Below are 18,391 nucleotides of genomic sequence, written 5' to 3' on the forward strand. Positions count from 1 at the left end.
GTTTGGGGACAGAATTGCTTGCTGAACCTGGAGCTAGCCAGTCTGCCAGCAAGCCCCAGGGATGTTTCCGTCTCCACCTCCACAGTGCTGGAATGGTAGGCACTCACCATAGTGCCTTGCTTTTCATAGGTGCTGAGGACGGAGCTCAGTGGTCTTGCTTATGTGGCAAGCACGTTACCAACTGAACCATATCCCAAACCAGCTTTCAGCTTTTGTCTATGGCAAGTACTGTGCCTGTGTATGTTGTAACACTTGAATTTGGTAAACATGCATGTTTCTTTTTTTGTTTGGTGGGGTGTTTGTTTATTTGTTTGAGACAGTCTCTTATAGCCCAGGCTGGACTTAATACGTAGCAGGGGGATGACCTTGAAGTCATGGGACTACAGACATGCACTATAACACCAGATACCATAGTTTCTTTCGAGTGTGTACCTGGGATGGATTGGCTGCGTCAGAGGTTGTATTCATGTTCAGGAGTAAGTAGTAACTACCGGCTTCCCACAGTGGTTCTGTGGGTTTAATCCTCCCTCAAGGAATGTGTGGAAACACATGTTCTCAACAATCTCTGCCAATAGTTAGTAGCATTTTTCATAATTTCATCTTCGTACGGTTTTACCGTGGCTTTAATATGTTTACTTTACAGATTTAACGACTCTCATGGCCTCATTCACTTTTGGGAAGAAGAAGTTCTTAGCGTTAATAAAGTTGATTTTATTCTATTGTTTCTCTTGTGGTTAGTTTGTTTTTCTATCTTGTATTTAAGGACGGTTTGCCCCAAGGTCCTGGGAGGGGCGGGCAGATTGGCTTCTAAAGGCAAGCCACCAGGAGCTGGCTTTTGCACGTACCATCAAGAAGTGCTTTTTTTCTCCATTCACCTTTCCTGCTGAGTCACAGGGTCATTTTCTTGTAAGTCATGTGATGGTAGATATGCCGGGCTACTTTTGGCCCTCCCTCTTCCATTGGACACACTGTCCTGGGACCCACAGCACTCATTTTTGATGATCAGAGCTTTAGAATGATAGCTTTTCACCCCTGCCATCCTTCTCCAACACCTTGACTCTTCTAGCCCTTCACAGTTCCCTGTTAATCTGAGAAAGTTTTGTCAATGTCTAGAAAGGAACGAACCAAAGGCATCTTGGGTTAGCTTACGGCTGCCTGGAAGCTGTGCTCGTACCGAAGTGCTGACCACACACTCCTCACACAACAGTGTGGGTGCCATTTATTTGACTCTCTCTAGTTTTTTTTTTTTCTCAGTAAGATCATATACTTTTCTGACTTCTAATAATTTTTGTTTTGTTTTGTTTTTTGAGACAGGGTTTCTCTGTGTAGCCCTGACTGTTCTGGAACTCACTCTGTAGCCCAGGCTGGCCTCGAACTCACAGTGATCCACCTGCCTCTGACTCCCGAGTGCTGGGATTAAAGGCGGGCGCCACCATCGCTCGGCTCTAATGCATTTCCAAGTATTTGAGTCTCAGTTCCATTGTATGTTTTATTTTCTATGTTTTCTTGCCAGTTCGTACAAATATGCCAAACTTGTGGAAATTTTGTATAGGGATGACCTTATTGTCTCCAAAGGACACTATTATTTCTCACTTTCCATTCACCACTTTCTTATTCCCCTTTCTTCCCCCACCCCCATAGACCTCAAGTTAGTGTTGTATAAAAGTAGTAACAGGGACTGGAGCAATGGCTCAGCCGTGAAGAGCACTGGCTGCTCTTCCAGAGGACCCGGGTTCAGTTCCCAGCACTGACATGGCAGCTCACACTATCTGTAACTTCAGTTTCAGGGGATCTCACACCAAGGTGCATAAAATAAAACTAAATAACAAATGATTTAAAAAAGAAAAATGGTAACAGGTTAATCTAGACCCCGTCCCCCAAGCTGAAGGGGAGTTTTCCGTGTTCTTTGACATGGTGTGTATTTTGTAGCTGTCCTTCACCACGTTAAGTGTCTGGTCTGGGAGCCAACAGGAAAGTGTTCTTATCAGGAGCCAAAGTTGGATTTCTCACGTGCTTCTCCGTGTTAGGATGCCTGCCAGATTCTTTCCTCTTCTTAGTCTTGAGATGAACGGTTGGATTTCTGAATTGCAGACCGTCCTGGAGCACCATAGGCAGAATCACACTCACTTTGCTTTCCTAATACTTTGTTAGGACATTTTAGAAGTGTCTCTGAGAGAAGAGAGAAGTGGGGTTCTTTCTCATAATGCTTATTCCAGTTTTTAAATTGCATTGGGTTATTTTAATATTTTGAAAATGTCTAAGAGGCTTTAATCTTCCTGATGAATTCTAGAATACAGGTACTAATTCTTTTCAAAATGTTTGGAAGAACTTGCTGGTAAGCTATCTGGGCCTGGATTTTCACTAGGGCAAAGAATTTCTCTTCAATTAAAAGCTATATTTAAATTTCTTAATTATTATTAATTGTCCATGTGTGCATGCACAGCACTTAGGTAGCATCTGAGGACAACTTGGAAAAGTCAGTTCTGGCCTTCCATGTCTACCATATCACTTGAACTCTCAGGTCTTCAGGGTTGGTGGCCAGTGCCTTCACCCACACAGCCATCTCATTGGTCCCAGGACTCATTTATACTACATTACTGAAACAGTCATATTCCCTGTCTGCTTCTGTCAGCCTTGGTAAATTTTAGTGTCTGAACTGGCCATCTTGTCCATATTATCAAATTCCTCAGCATAAAGTTATTTTTGCTCGGCGGTGGTGGTGGTGCACACCTATAATCCCAGCACTCGGGAGGCAGAGGCAGGTGGATCTCTGTGAGTTCGAGGCCAGCCTGGTCTACAAAGCTAGTCCAGGACAGCCTCCAAGAGAACCCTGTTTCGAAAAACAAAAAAACAACAACAAAAAGTTATTTTTATCCTTTTTGTATTCGTGTGATCTACAGCGAGACCCCTTTTCATTGCTCTTTACCTGTATTAGAATTGATAAATGACTGTGTACACACACACACACACACACACACACACACACACACACACACACACATATGAATGAATATGTACGGAATTTATAGGAGTATCTTACAAGTCCAACAAGGACTGTCTTCTGACAAAAATGCCAAGCATCTAGTGTAAGATGAATTGCTAAATGGCCTTATGAATAAAAAACCCAGAGCCAGATATTGTGCTGAAAAACTGAGAGACCAGAGGAACAGGACAAGCTACAGCCAACCTCACCTCACCAACTCTTCAGCTTACAAAAAAGAGACCTACTTCCTGTCTACCCACACCTATATGCCTTTCTGTCCCTGCCATCTCACTTCCTCTCTCTGTCCAGCTACATCACTTCCTGTCTATCTGTACAGACCTCTATGGTTAGTGCTGGAATTAAAGGCCTGTGCCACCACACCTGGCTTTGTTCCTAATGTGGCCTTGAACTCACAGAGATGTGGATAGATCTCTGTCTCCTGAATGCTGGGATAAAAGGCTTGTGCTACCACTGCCTGACCTCTACTTTTAGCATAGTGGCTGGTTTTTTCCTCTGATCCTCAGATAAGCTTTATTAGGGTGCACAATGTCTTGGGGGACACAGTATATCACCACAGTCTAGTAGTTGTTCAGCAGACTGTCTCAGCAGATCTAGTGCTGGAGTCCCAGGGAATCCCTAGAGAGCTGCTGGTCTTTGGTCTGCATCGTGAAGGGGATTCAAATACCAGCAAAGGAATGTATCAGCAACAGGACAGATGAACTTGCCGGTGACAGTGAGCACAAGCAGGTGAAAAGCAAATGAAAAGCAAAGCTCCCTTCTTCCATGTCCTTTCATGGGAGCTGCTGCCCGAAGGAGTGGGGCCCAGATTTAGGGTGGGTCTTCCCACTTTGAATGATCCAATCAAGAAAATCCCTCACAGACATGCCCAGCGGCTTGGGTTGTAGTCAGTTCTAAATGTAGTCACATTGACAGCCAAGGTTAACCATCACAAGTCCCCCTTTGTCAACTAGACACACAATGACGTCTCCTTAATAATGTGCTTAATTTCCACATGAAAGCAATAACCAGGTCATAATTGCCTAATGTAACTATCCACATAACAATTGCAAACACTTTATATATTGTAGAATAGGTGGCTGCTAAGTCCTTAACAGACTTCCTTGACAGGGCTTCCAGGTATTTGGCCTGGCTAGGAGCTGTGAGGGAATGAAGAAAAGACAGACAGATGGACACAGGGAAAAAAAAAAATCTTGGGTCAGATAGAATGGTCTCTCTGATGGAGATGCCTCAGCACCCTGGAAGCATATGTGCTTATTATATACAATTGAACAGGGAGTCAGGGCTATTGCATACAGCTGAACAAGGAGGCGGGGCTATTGCATACAGCTGAACAAGGAGGCGGGGTTATTGCATACAGCTGAACAAGGAGGCGGGGTTATTGCATACAGCTGAACAAGGAGGCGGGGCTATTGCATACAGCTGAACAAGGAGGCGGGGCTATTGCATACAGCTGAACAAGGAGGCGGGGCTATTGCATACAGCTGAACAAGGAGGCGGGGCTATTGCATACAGCTGAACGAGGAGGCGGGGTTATTGCATACAGCTGAACAAAGAGGCGGGGTTATTGTACACTGATAAAGAGGAAGCAGGTTAATTACATACAGATAAACAAGGAGGCAAGGCTTGTACCATTCAGCTGGGTTAAGGAGTCAGGTTTCTCTAATGTAGGTAGGACCGGTACAAGAAGATATGCTCAAATTTATTATAATATTTTGAAATCGTTGAGACTTTGTTATAAGATACGGATTTTAATATGTTCATACACATGTGAAATGAATGTGAACTGGTCACCAGTCGCTACAACTTTGAATAAGATCGGTTATTTTAATTGTGCTGTTCGTATCATCTATATACTTGATAATTTTTATTTGTTTCTTTTGGCTTTGTCCACCAGTTACTGAAGACGTGTTCATGCTTCTCAATGTGACTGTCGTTTTTTATACATTTTAAAAGATTCTTCCCCCTGTGCTACTAGGGGCAGCGATTCTTAGGTCTGTGATATCAGTTGCTTATGGTCCACACTGCTGACTGTGGCGTTCCTACTTTCTTTTCTTTTTGATTCAGCAGGGTATGTTTCTCTTTCCTTTCACATCAAACGTTTATTATATTTATAGCGCATAATTGGATTTTTTAAAATGGTCTGACAGTCTTCATCTTTTATTTCAAATTGGATCTGTTATAGTCTGTGTAATAGCTGATATATTGAGTTTGTAGCTAACCTCTTTTCATTTTCTTTCATATGTTCTTCCTTTCGTTCTCAGTTTCTTCTGTGTTCTTGCCTTGTTTGGAACATTAAGACTGTTGTTCTTTGTTTTCATGCTAGTAACCTGCAGGTTATATATGATTTTGTTATTCTGAAGTAATTATTCTAGAAGCTGGAGTGTACATCCTTGACTTGTCGCCGAATGTCTTAGTCTGTTGGGGATGCTATAACAAAATGCCCTAGACTGCATGACTTACCAAGACCAGAAACAGTGTCTCCCAGTTAAGAGGTTGGGAGTTCCAGGTCACAGGGTAGCAGATCCAGCCCATTCCTCACAGTGGTGCCTTCTAAGCTGAGCAAAAGATGCTTTTCTGGTCGCTTTTACAAAGACCTTGTTACCGTCGGTGAGAGGGCTAGCCTCGTAACCTATTGCCATCCCTGAGAGGTCTAGCCTCATAACCTGACATCCTAGTTTTATTTCCCATGGCTGTGGGAAAATACCCTGACATAAGCAACCCAGAGCAGACGTGTTTATTTTAGCCCACAACTCCAGGTTGTCCGTATCAGGGAAGTCACAGGTGGCAGGGCCGTGAAGCAGCTAATGATGGCCACAGTCACAACAGAGAGAGAGCATGCGTGCTTGTCAAATGCTCAGCTCCAACACCACTCTTCATTCCGTCTGGCCCATGAAATGGTGCCACCTGCATTCAGGATGGGTCTTCCACCTCAGTTAGCCCAACTAAGGAAACCTCTCACAGGCATGTGCACAGGCCAACCCAATCTAGAGAATTCCTCGAGTCTCCCTTCCCAGATGACTCTCGATTTTGTCACATTGACAATTAAAACGGTCACACGGTCACCTATCGAAGATTCCAGCTCTTATTACCATCACTGCAGGGGTCAGAATTTCTACAAATGAATTGTGGGAAGGATTAAACATTCAGACCATAACACAGAACTATGGAATTCATTTGTACCACTGATCTGATCTAAGACCTTCTAAACTACTAGTCACCCTCATGAGCGCTGTCTTCTTGGAGTGCTGCTTGCTTCTACATACACTGTGTACTTCCAGGTACATTACAATTACCATTTTGTTTGGACAGCAGTAAGATTTAAGTATCTGTTTATTTATCTATGTGCTTTCCCATGCTTTTCTATTTCTTCTTGCATTTCCCTTTGAGATGATTTTTCTTCTACTTTGAAGAACATCTTTCAGTTTCTCCAAAAAATATTTTTATTCCTTTCATTTATGAAAGATGGTTTTTCAAGATACTATCTAGGTCGGCAACTACTTTCTTTGAGCCATTAAAGTTGACAACATGGTCTTCTGGAATTCATTATTTCTGTTCATGACTGTAAATCCTAATGTTGCTTCTTTGAAGACAGTTCTTTTGGCTAACGTTAGGACTTTTACAAATCTTTGGTTCGCATTATTCTGACTGCAGCGTAGTTGCTTGTGGTTTTCTGGAGGTTTATCTTACCTTTTGGATCTGTCCTTGTCTTGTTCATTGGCTCTGGTGTTTGGAACTCCAGTCACATGGGAACTGTTCCACATGGGTCGCCTCTGGCTGTTTTTCCTGCTCTCTCATTTCCCTCTGCTTCCCCGCGCTTTCTGCTGACGGAATCCAGCTTTCCGATGCAGGCTTACCCACTAGTTGTTCTGTGTCCCACCTGCCGTCTAACTGATCCAGTTCTTCATTTCAGACATTTGCAGATGCATAGAGCCCTTGGATGACCATTTAATTTTTCTTTCTTTTTTTTTGTCGAAACAGGGTTTCTCTGTGTAGTTTCGGTGCCTGTCCTGGATCTCGCTCTGTAGACCAGGCTGGCCTCAAACTCACAGAGATCCACCTGGCTCTGCCTCCCGAGTGCCTGGATTAAAGGCGTGCACCACCGCTACCCGGCCCATTTAATTTTTCAAAACACCCTCTCTATAGAAAGTCCCCCCCCCCCATTTTTTAACTGTTTATAACCTTTACCAAGTTTAGCATAAGTATTTAACCTTCCTTTTCTGGAAACTAATTTTTGGCTCATCTGTGAGTTAGACAGCTGAGAAGCTTATTTGTTGTTGTTGTTTTGTTTTTCATTTAACTTGGTTGGGGGAGGGGTGTGAGTACAGGCATGTGGAAACCATGGCAGCCACATGGAGGTCAGAAGAGAGTTCTGTGGAGTCAGTTCTCCATCGTTACCTGAGTTCCGGGGATCAAGCTCAAGTGCTTTACCCAATAAGCCATCTCAACAGCCCAGAGGCATTTTTCTTTCTTCTTTTCTTACAGAGAAGCCATCTTTTAAATTTATTTATTTATTTTATGTATATGTATCTGGTTCTGCCTGCTTGTCTATATCTGCATTGTGCGTGTACAGGTGCCTGAGGAGGCCCAAAGGAGTTGGATCCTCGGGAGCTGGAGTTGTAGGTGGTGATCAGCCAGCAGGTATGGGTGCTGGGGAATGAACTCAGGTCCTCTGCAAGAGGAGACCATGTGGGGCCATCTCTCTCTCTGTCTCTCAGAGCTTAGTTTCCTGCTGTGTCCTGCAGTCTTTCCCTTGACCATTGCATCCCTAGTCAGGGATGACTGTGTTTCACCTCACTGTGAGATGTTCACAGAGGCAGCTGCTCTCCTGGGCTGGATATTATCTCAGCAAGACCATGTTGGGGATGAGAAGCCAAGAGAGTCGTTGCAGAGACAGCCCTGAGCAGCCAAGCCATGCTCTCTCACTCCAGCCCACTGAAAACCTGTTTCTGTGTGACTCTGTATCTCATCACTAACAGGGTCTTAGGGATATCTCACTGTTGTTGTTGATTAGAGACTGTATCCTGAATTGGGCACTGGATAAGCATGACGTGCAAATATAAATGAACATTACTTAATTAGGCTAATTCATTTCAATAGTCTACTTATCTTTAAGGCTGCTGTTGTTTTATCTTTATAGTGGAAGGATTATCTTCTGTTGGTATATGTCTATATTAATAGATCATAGCTTAAAGTACATAGCGACTCGGAGAAATGAATTCACCTGTATTTATGTAATCTGCCCTTTATCTCGTTCTCTTCTCAATCATTGAAAATAGAGCCTGTCTTCTTGTGTCTTGTCATTCTCTGAAGCTCTTTGTGCTACACCCGACACACTCTGGGCTTCGTCTGTGGGTTAAGTTGAATTTCGAAACCTGTTCTTGCTTTAAGAACAATGAGTATTTTAAGTCAGACTTTGGGGCTGGTGTTAATAACTTAGGAATAGACCACTTGCCTAGCATGCAAGAGGCCCTGGATTTAATCCCCAAAATTGAACAACAACAACAAAAAAAAATCCATATTTTTAAAAAATAAATGGATATTGTAACTATTTCTAGTTTTATTGAATAGTCATCGGCTTAGGATGTATTTGCTTCTTAATGACTAGTTTAATTTCATCCTACTGTATATTTTAGAAAATAAACATGGAGTCCACCTACTGTAACTGAGCTTGTTTAATTTTGCGATGGGGCTGGAGAGGTGGCTCATCAGGTAAAAGTATGGGCTGCACTTGCACTGGCCCCAAGCTCTGTCCCCAGCACCCACATCAGGTGACTCCCAGCCACCTGGAACTCCAGCTCCAGTGGATCTAACACCTCTGGCCTCCGAGGGCACCTGAACACAGATACACATCCATACCCAGGACTGAAAATGAAACTTTAAAGAACTTACTTGAGGTAGAATTTGGCTCAATACTACTAAAACGAGATGTGTACATTTGTGCAAAGTAGTTTTAGTAGTAAGGATAGGCGGCAGTAGTCATTCCTTGATAAAGTAGTGCATTTCCTCAATCAACCACAACACTTGCTAAGTGGTTGTGACTGTCTCCTTTCTGTCGCTGTGATAAGGGCACCAGGCCTTGGTGAGGAAAGGGCTTATTTGGCTTATACATCCTCATCACAGTCCATCGTTGAGGGAAGCCAAGACAGGAATTCAGACACAGCAGGAACCTGGAGGCAGGAACTGAAGTAGAGGCCGGGAGGGGTGCTGAAAACCACCTGCCCAGGGATTGGCACCACTCACAGTAAGCTGGGCTTTCCTACCTCAATCATCAATCAAGAATATGGTTCATAGACTTGCCCACAGGCCATTCTGATGGTATTTTCTCAGCTGAAATTCCCTAGCTAGTGTCAAGTTGGGGGGAAAAAAAAACTAGCCAGGACAGTGGTATTTTGCAGTTTCTGAAGAAATGTTAATATTCATTCTCTTGGTTAATTCCCTTAATAACTCAATGGATGGGTAAAAAGAAGTACAGAGCAATGGAGGATCATGAAAGGCAAGGAGCCAGCTCCCATTGGCTCACCTTTGGCTATCAAAGTCAAAACTGAACTTAAGTCCTGTGCTTCCGGTTGAATGGCCTGTCTGTATCCACTACAAATACCTAAAATAACCCACTCGTATGTCTCTCAAGATGAATGTGCTTATCGGAAGCACATCCTTCGAAGCGCTCCGCTCAATCACAGTCCCCTAACTAATTACTCTCTTCCTGTTCCTGTCCAGTTTCAAATCTCTAGATTTTAAAGAACCGAGCAGGTAACCATCTGCCATGGGCAAACAGTGAGCTTCCTGCAGCTCGCCTGAAAGCCGGTCAGTGTAGGGAAGCGCAGGCGAGGCGGGTCTTACTATTTACTTTAGCACCTTGCTCAGTGTTTGTTTCTAGGTGCTGGACTGAACTCGATGTCTAGGGCCGGGAGTTATCTCTGTTTATCTGAATTTATTAAGACTCTGCTTTTAGAATGTTGAGGTACACCCGATTTCAGGAATATTTGGGGAACCTCTAAGTAGCAACGTTTAAAATGTGGTTGGGTGGAAAGCTACCGAACACCACACCAGACCGTGATTGGTAGAGGAGAGTTTGAGGGGTACAGCATTGTTCTTGCACAGGGTTGTGATGGAGGTGTTGGCATAGTACTCTCACTACATCAGTTAATGATGGATGCAGACAAGCTCAGTTCGCGGCTCTGCCTCCTCAGTGTACCTATAGCTTCTCATAGCTCCATTTGTAGAAGTGGTTGTTGCCCTTGTGACAGCAGCTCTGTGTGTGTGTGTGTGTGTGTGTGTGTGTGTGTGTGTGTGTGTGTGTGGAGAGAGAGAGAGAGAGACAGAGAGAGAGACTGATTTGTAGTAAAAGGAAAGGATGGAGAACCAGACACCAAATATTTATGTATATTCAAAACATCACTCTACATTACACAGCATAGCAAACACAGTGACGCTCTCTCCAAGCCTGGTGCCATGCCACACAGTGCAGAGGGCGTCCTTGGTGTAGGAAAGTGGATGATATGTACTGAGACATTTATGTTACTTTCTCAGCTTCCTTCTATGAGGATCCCTGCCTTTCATAATCTCCCGCTGGAAAGATCAGGCTCAGCAGCCCTGACCCACCCTATTACATTGGGAGTAGACCCATGGACACCAGCCCTCAGATTCTCTCATGATTTGGGGGCAAGATGTAAAGGAAAGGCCAGGTTGTGGCCTGCAGCGACAGCCCCAGGCTCAGGAAGGGCCAAGGCAAGCATCAGAGTAAGGCAGAGTCAGCTACAACCAGCATTACTTTGTACAATTTCGTGTTATAGCCAGAGGAAGGCAAAGTTATTGGAGAGAAGAAATTAGACGTGCTTTTAAAGAATAAAGCGGATCTGGTCAAGAAACAAAGACGAAAATGAGTGAATGGAAATGCAGTTGTAGTGTAGAGCCTCCGTCCCCAACTCTGCTGCCTGGGAAGCCCAGCTGGACTCTGCTTCTTGCTTGTAGAGGTCTTCGAACTCGCTGGCCTTATCTTTACAGTTGGCTCCTCATTTTCATTTCCGTTACTTAGAACTAGGTTTGATTCCTAGCAACCAACTGCCTCTGGTTAAGGGGTAGTCCCTTCCCCTGGCCACCCAGTGCGTTTGGCTCAGCACTACAGTCTCGGTCAGGAGAGAGACAGCCTGCTCTCAGGGGCCGGCCACTCGCTGGCCTTCCAGGAGCGTTGTAGAGAGGCAGAATGGCGTGAAGAGCCACATGTAGCACTTGGAACTGACAGGTCACTGTGTCCTTTTGACATGCAGGGTCACAGGCTCACCTGCTTACTGTTTCAGCAGCCAGCGCCCCCCCCCCCCCCCCCCAGACACACACACTGCCAGAAAGGGCTGCTTGTGGTTCCACCTGAACCCTCCCGTTCTCCACTCTGCACACTGTGCATATCGTACAAACTCCTCTAGCGATGTGAATGCTATGGAAACACCAGTGAGGGCCACTGTCCGTCACGGACTTTGTACCTTTATATGGTGCCTACGAGTCCCAGCATTCTTTTGTTGATGCCTGCCATACATACAGTGTGCTCTGAACACTTGCGGGCGTGTCTGAGCTTAATGTTCAGAAACACGCCTGTCCTCTTTACTAGACTTTCTGTCCTTCCATCTGCCCTTGGGTCCTGCTGGAATTGTTTGAGGTGCGTCAGGGAGACAGCAAGTCATTAGGTTTTCCTTGGACAAAAGAAATGAAGGGAGGGAGAGAGGGAGGAAGGGAAGGATTGAGAAAGGGAGGGAGAAGGGAGGGAGGGAGGGAAGGAGGGAGGGAAGGAGGGAGGGAGGGAGGGAATGAACGGAAAGCCCGAACTTGGCTCAACCTCATTCACAAAGCGGTGACTGAAGGAGCCAGCAGCAGCGACTGGAAAGGGCTTCCTGTGCTAACACGACTTGCCATGCCATCTGCTTACCCCTAACTGCCGTGCCTCAGGCCAGAATCCATCTGAGACAGTCACCAAGAGGCTTTCCAGTGAAAACCCAGCAGCACAGTCATTCAAACTGCTGCACATTTAAGCACATTAGCGCAGTGGTCCTAAAGGCCCATCCTGTGCAGCGGGGAACATTCACTGGGAAAGGGCCAGTCTCACAAATTCCACCTAAGACCAACAAGGAGGAGTGAATTTTATGAGGCCCATGCAGAGAACATCGCTAGAAACCAAGGACTGTCCAAACACGCTTCTCTAAGGGCAAGATGGCTCAGTGGGTCAAGTCACTTGCCTTCAGGCCTGACAACCTCAATATTAATCCTAGGTTGACACAGGGCAGGGGTGGGGGGGGGGGGGGACTGACTTTGGCAGATTTCCCTCTGACTTTCATATGCGTGCTATGGCATGGACACATGTGTGCACACATGTAAATAAATATAATAAAAATGTTTAAAATACCATTTAGAAATATTTGCATTCATAAAAAAAAAACCCTGCTTCTCCTGACAGACCTATCATTACCATTTAGTCCTCATTTCTGTATCATTAGAAGCAAGAATAATATTCTGAACACTGGGAAGTCACGCAGAAGTAAAAGAAAATGATGTTTGGGGCATGCTTTGTTCTCTGCCAGATTATGTCCTTGTCTTTTCTGGTACAACAGTAGGATTTATTTTCTAAACATCCCTGCTTTGCCGAATGAATGACTGTGGGTGTTGGGGAGCAGATGAGTCATCCATCCATCATCCGTCCTTCCTTCCTTCACTGCCCTTGTTTGCATGTTTCTCTTTACGCCAATGATTATATCAAAGAGGACACTCAGTGTTCTTCTGTTTAAAGCAGCTTCACTTCAGGCAGGTTATTTGGATCAGAAGTAATAAGGTGCCCTAGCTATCAGCCTTGTCATGGCGCAGATCCTGTGAAATTACTTCCCGGCAGACTTGAGTCCTGTGACGTCTACCACTGCCTCCACCAGGTGCCTTCCAAATGGGAGGTCAGTTTAGGAAGGAAGGGTAGGAGCCAATACATGATGGTTGTACTGATGAGTCTGTTTCCTCTTTGCTTGGTATTGAAATAGACATAGACTTAAGAAGTTGTGTGCCCATTTTGTTCAAATATGGAGGCTCTTAAATATAACTATCTAAGATATTTTATTTATTATATTCATTTGGGGGGCACAATTATTTATCTTTGTATTCATTTCAAGGGGAATAAATAGAGGTAGCAGAGGAAAAAAAATGCTACTTGGAACTGAACTATGAGTGGATGGGGTTGGCACCGAGGCAGGGAGGGGCATTGACCCTAGACTCAAGAACTGGCGCCGGCCACCATGATGGCGCTGGTGTGTTGAGCGGCTGTCGCTGGTGAGGCTCTCTTGTGATTCAGCTTCCCTTTCAGTAGAAGGTTCCTCAGGGCTTCCTGGATCACTTGAATTCTCATTGACTGACCCTATGATGCTTAGTATTTGATGCAAGACATGCAGCACAAAACATCCCAGTCATTATTTAATAGCCCATTGCTTAGAGGCTGTTGGCTATCCAATATAGTTGCCATGAATCCCCTTAATTTCTCCCATCCTGACTATGTCAATAGAGGGAACTCTGGGTTGAATAGAAATTTGAGTTAATTACTCACTATTTCCAAAAGGAAAACTCATAGAAATAATTTGTCTCCTCCATCTAAAGTGCCCTAGTATTGACTCCCATGTAGTTTCTGGGGAGGTAAGAAAGATAAGGTAAATCTGTCTTTCTAAGATATAATTTGACTGTACCCCTGCTCACATACCACTAGCTCAGTGGCCTACCAAAATGGTATTTCTGCATCTTTGGCATTGAATACTTGAAATCAGCTCACTGCTTAGAAAACTAATGAGCGCGATTCCATGTGGAGGTTTTCAGATAGAATGTATCAAAAGGAGTTTTAGATGTGCTTTGCCTTTTTTTTGGTGCAGAGATGGTGGATTTCATTACCATTCCCACCACCCCACCCCAATACTGTATTAGATGGTTCTCCAGTCAGCACGCTGCCAGTGTGGAAAGACTGTGATATCATCTCCTTAAGGCCAATACACTGCAGTATTAGGCTGAACTAGAAAATTGTCGGTTTGGGTAAGAAAAGGTTGACTCCTGGCAGTTTTCCATGGCTCAATCTGAAGAGCTTTGGGGTTGAATTCGAGCCTGAATTCCACAACCATGGATTGTAGAGTGTCAGTTAAGCCAATTCCTTAACAGCCAAGGCTCGGTTTGTGAAATCGGAGTAATACAAGCTGTGCGGAATTGATGTGATGGTTAGCAATTACATATAGAAATACTGTGTCTGGCCTGGTGGTGGTGGCACATGCCTTTAATCCCAGCACCCGGGAGGCAGAGGCAGAAGAATCTCTAAGTTCAAGGCCAGCCTGGTCTACAGAGCAAGTTCCAGGATACCCAGGGCTACACAGAGAAACTCTGTGTCAAAACAAAACAATCAAACAAAAAATAAATAAATAAAAGAAATACTGGGTTTGGAAGTATTAAACATTCAAGAAATAGTTAATAATAGAATACTGTTACCAACCTAAAATAACGTAGAGAGTTCCTTGGCTTTTCCCCTAGCAATTTCTGCATATATGGCAAAGACAACGGTTGCTATGGTAGAGAAAAATGGGAAATGTTTGTTTGGCAAGCATGATTTTTAAAACCCAAAGCTTTAATGGCCTGCCAATCCTGTATGCTCTGGTATGTCCTAGTAAGGTCACAGATAAAGTTTGATATACTCAGTAAAGGATCTAAATAGGAAATGTCTGAAGCAAACCAGAAATGGAGTTTAAAAAAAAAAATCAAAACACTGAGCAAACATTCTGAGCTTTTGGCAGAAGTGTTGGACTGACTGGATCCCCATGATTCTTTGAGTTATTAATAGGGACTCATTTTGCCGTCGTTTGAGTAGATGTATATTTGTATGTTGGTGTGCGGAGACTTCCAAGGCTTGGCGGTCCTTGGAAAGCTGTGTTGTCCTGGGAGAGAACAGGGTGAGAAGGTGTCACTCTGTCACCTGTGGGGTGCCTCCCAGGATGTGCTCAGTAAATGCTCTGGGGAAGACAGGCCCTGCTGCAGTGCCTGGAACATGGCTCCATCTGCTTGGCCAGAAGCCATGATGAAGTCACAAGTTGGGTAACAGCAGTGATTCGAAGCTATTTATGACCATTGTGACAGTGGAGGTCTATATTGGACGGCTGTGTTTACATGCCGTGCAGCAGAGTGTGGCCATGACTCATTCCCACAGTCATGTTTGGTCAAACTGGTCCACCAAGCAGTTAGTGTCAATGCTGTGATGAACACATCTCCAAGTTAGCTCTACCTTGCTGGTGTTCTGCTTCTGAGAGCAAACTGACCCCCACACGCCTGCCATGCAGCCGTCCTTCCCTGTCCACCATGCAAACTCCATTTTATCCCCTCCACACAAGACCGTCCGGGGCTGAGCACCAGTGTGCATCACGAGGAAAGCGTATTTTTAGCACATGTTTACTGTCTCCATTATGTGGCTTCAATTAGTGACCCTAATGAGTCGTGGGTATCGCGATCAGTAAAACCCTTTCATTTCTCCATTTAGAGGGACTTGAGTTTTTAGTTAATTATCACTTCCTGGGAGCCTGAAGGTCAGACTGCTTCCTTTTGTTTCACTCTGAAGTTAATCCCCTCATTAAGGGTGATAGAAAATGAATAATTAAATATCTGTGCCATTTTCATATTTCAGGTAATGAGAGGCCCTCAGATCCCAGAGGACACCGCAGGAGGAGAAGTCAGGACAGTGTTGAAGGCTCTGTCGCCAGCAAACACGTGAGTTTCAGTTTAGCCTTCTGGTGGAAAAGCTTCCGCTAACGTACTTCCCCCTACACTGAAACCAGATGAAAACACTCCTGCTTGGGCTGGGCTCTGGCTCTCATAGACTGCTGGGACCAGAGCACCCATTAAAAACAACTCAGGATGGAAAGTTGGCTTGCATTCCTAGTTTCAGAGAGACCTCAGTTTGTCTTGGCAGAGAAGGTTCGGTGGCAGGGAGTGATGGCGGATGTTCACATCATGAGAGACAGGGAGGCAGAGAGAGCTAGACCAGGACTGGAGGTGAATATAGCCTTCCCAGGCCTGTCCTGAAGGACCGACTCTAGCCATCCAGGCCCCATCTCCTGAAGCAGCGGTTCTCAACATATGTGTCATGGTCCCCTTGTGGGTCAACCGACCTTTTCACAGGGGGGTGCATATCAGATCTCCTGCATATCACACATTTACATTATGACTCATAACAGTAGCAAAATGACAGGTATGAAGTAGCAATGAAATAATTTTTATGGGGGGAGGGGGTCACCACACCATGAGGAACTGTATTAAAGGGCCATGGCATTAGGAAGGCTGAGGACTGATGTCCTAAAGGCTCAAATAGTACCAAAATCTGGGTACCAAGTACTGAAAATAGGAGCCTTGGGTGCGGGGCATTCTGTATTCAAACCGTAACAACAGTGATCCTTTGGCAGACAGGTTCTCTCAGTGAGGGGGTGTGGTCATGGTGATTGTGTACAGAGGCCTCTCAGGCATTAAGAACAGAATGACCAGAGCCCAACACAGTCCGCCATTGGCACATGCTGGCTAGCCACATAAGAGCATCGTGGTGACCCAGGTGACAGCTGAGTGGTATCAGCTGCAGGCCTCAGCCAAGCATCCACTTGCAAAGTGTTCAAGTTTCTTTTGATTCACTGGGCTGAAGATTAAGGGTAAATTGTATTAGGCCCTGGATAAAAACCCACATCTCTAGGGTGTGAGGAAATCCAACTTCAACCAAACCTTTCAATTATGATCAAAGGATCTTTTGGAAGGCTGAAGCTACAGAAAATAGAAAAATGATAGATGTGACCCACAAGGCCACAGCAGTGGAGGGGAGGCAAAGCCACCCCCAGCAGCCTCCAGGGTACAATCTGAATTCCTGCCACCCTGCCAGACACCATCCACCACGGCAGTCCTTCCTTTATGGGTCACTGTTACAGGAAGCCCACTTGGCATGGACCACCCCAGTGCTGCTCTGTAGGGACAGGTTGGGTCAGGCCCTGCCTTGCCTCCTGTCTCAGCTCACTGTTTCTTTGAGGGACCTTACACTCACCCCAATGAAGAATGTACTCAGGGTGGTGATGGCACACGCCTTTAATCCCAGCACTTGGGAAGCAGAGGCAGACGGACTCTGTGAGTTCGAGGCCAGCCTGGTCTACAGAGGGAGTTCCAGGAAAGGTGCAAAGCTACACAGAGAAACCCTGTCTCAACACCCCTCCCCCAAAAAAGAATAATAAAAATAATGTTTCTTTTGGGGTTGGGGATTTAGCTCAGTGGTAGAGCGCTTGGCTAGCAAGTGCAAGGCCCTGGGTTCGATCATCAGCTCCAAAATAATAATAATAATAATAATAATAATAATAATAATAATAATAATAATGTACTCAGCCCTGCTCCTATTAGGAATCATCAAGGTGCCTTATTGGCTCCTTTCATTTGTTTAGTCAAGACACAGAAAGTCCCCTAAAGGAAGCGCAAGCCTGGGCTGAGTCTAAACGAGTCAAGATTTGACTGACCAAGACAACAGAGTGTGCTGTAAAAGGAAGGAAGCGATGTCGCTGGAGTCTGGAATCTGGCACAGAAACTAGCTCCAGAGGGGAGTGATCAGGTTGGCGAGGAGGGCTCAGGTTGGCGAGCAGGGAAAGGTCGAGGGGTTGGACCTTGATGAAGAATCTTAGGATTCATCCTGATGTCAGTGTGGAGGCCCACGAAGGTTTCCCAGTGAGATCGGAGCTTGCTTCGTCCAGCAGGGCTGCATTAGAGGATTGCTTGACCATGTGCACCGTCACCGGGTGATTGGAAGGGTCTGCACTTGGCTGTGCTGTGGGGGAGGTCTTTCGCTTCACGCCTTGGCATTTTTATAAATAGCCCTTTAGAAGAGAAAGAAGAGGCCGGCGGATTAGGATCCAGGCCCTCCCGAGGCTGTCCTGTGTTTCTGTTTCTCTCCCCTCTGTCCTTCTATCCAAATCTCTTATCCCTCTTGGGGTAAAATATGGGAGGCCAGCCAGGAGACTGGCCTCCCACACGTCAGTATAGATGGTGGAGGACAAAAGCAGAATTTCTGAAAGAAGAAACGAAGTGTCCACTGCTATGGTTACAGGAGTGGTTAGATAATTTGACAGGAAGAAGAGGCCGGGAGTAAGGCCTGTGGTGGTAACGCCGTCTCGGAGTGAAAAGGAAAACAAAATGTATTCGAAGAGATCATTGATTATGTGTGAAAGGCTGGCAATTACTGCTCAGAAATGAATCTTAAAATTTGCTGTATCATTCATTGTTTTGCTCAAAATGGTCAGCCTTAGTCAGACTTTTGTAGGGAGAATATGCTGCTCCTTTCCAAGAGGGCCTGGGAAACAGTGTCTCTAAACCGCTCCTTCAAGGCGT

At 45.1% G+C, this 18,391-nt stretch overlaps 1 protein-coding gene across 1 annotated transcript in view; it reads left to right on the top strand.

The window, feature by feature from the left end:
• The window catches only part of Pced1b (PC-esterase domain containing 1B), a 141,690-nt gene that overhangs the window by 13,853 nt on the left and 109,446 nt on the right, over nucleotides 1–18,391 (top strand). Inside the window, 1 exon segment of the mRNA XM_036208083.1 lies at nucleotides 15,672–15,754. The gene's annotated coding sequence lies outside the window, so the exon portion shown is untranslated.

The sequence above is a fragment of the Onychomys torridus genome, chromosome 16 (assembly GCF_903995425.1).
Source record: "Onychomys torridus chromosome 16, mOncTor1.1, whole genome shotgun sequence".
NCBI classification, from domain to species: domain Eukaryota; kingdom Metazoa; phylum Chordata; class Mammalia; order Rodentia; family Cricetidae; genus Onychomys; species Onychomys torridus.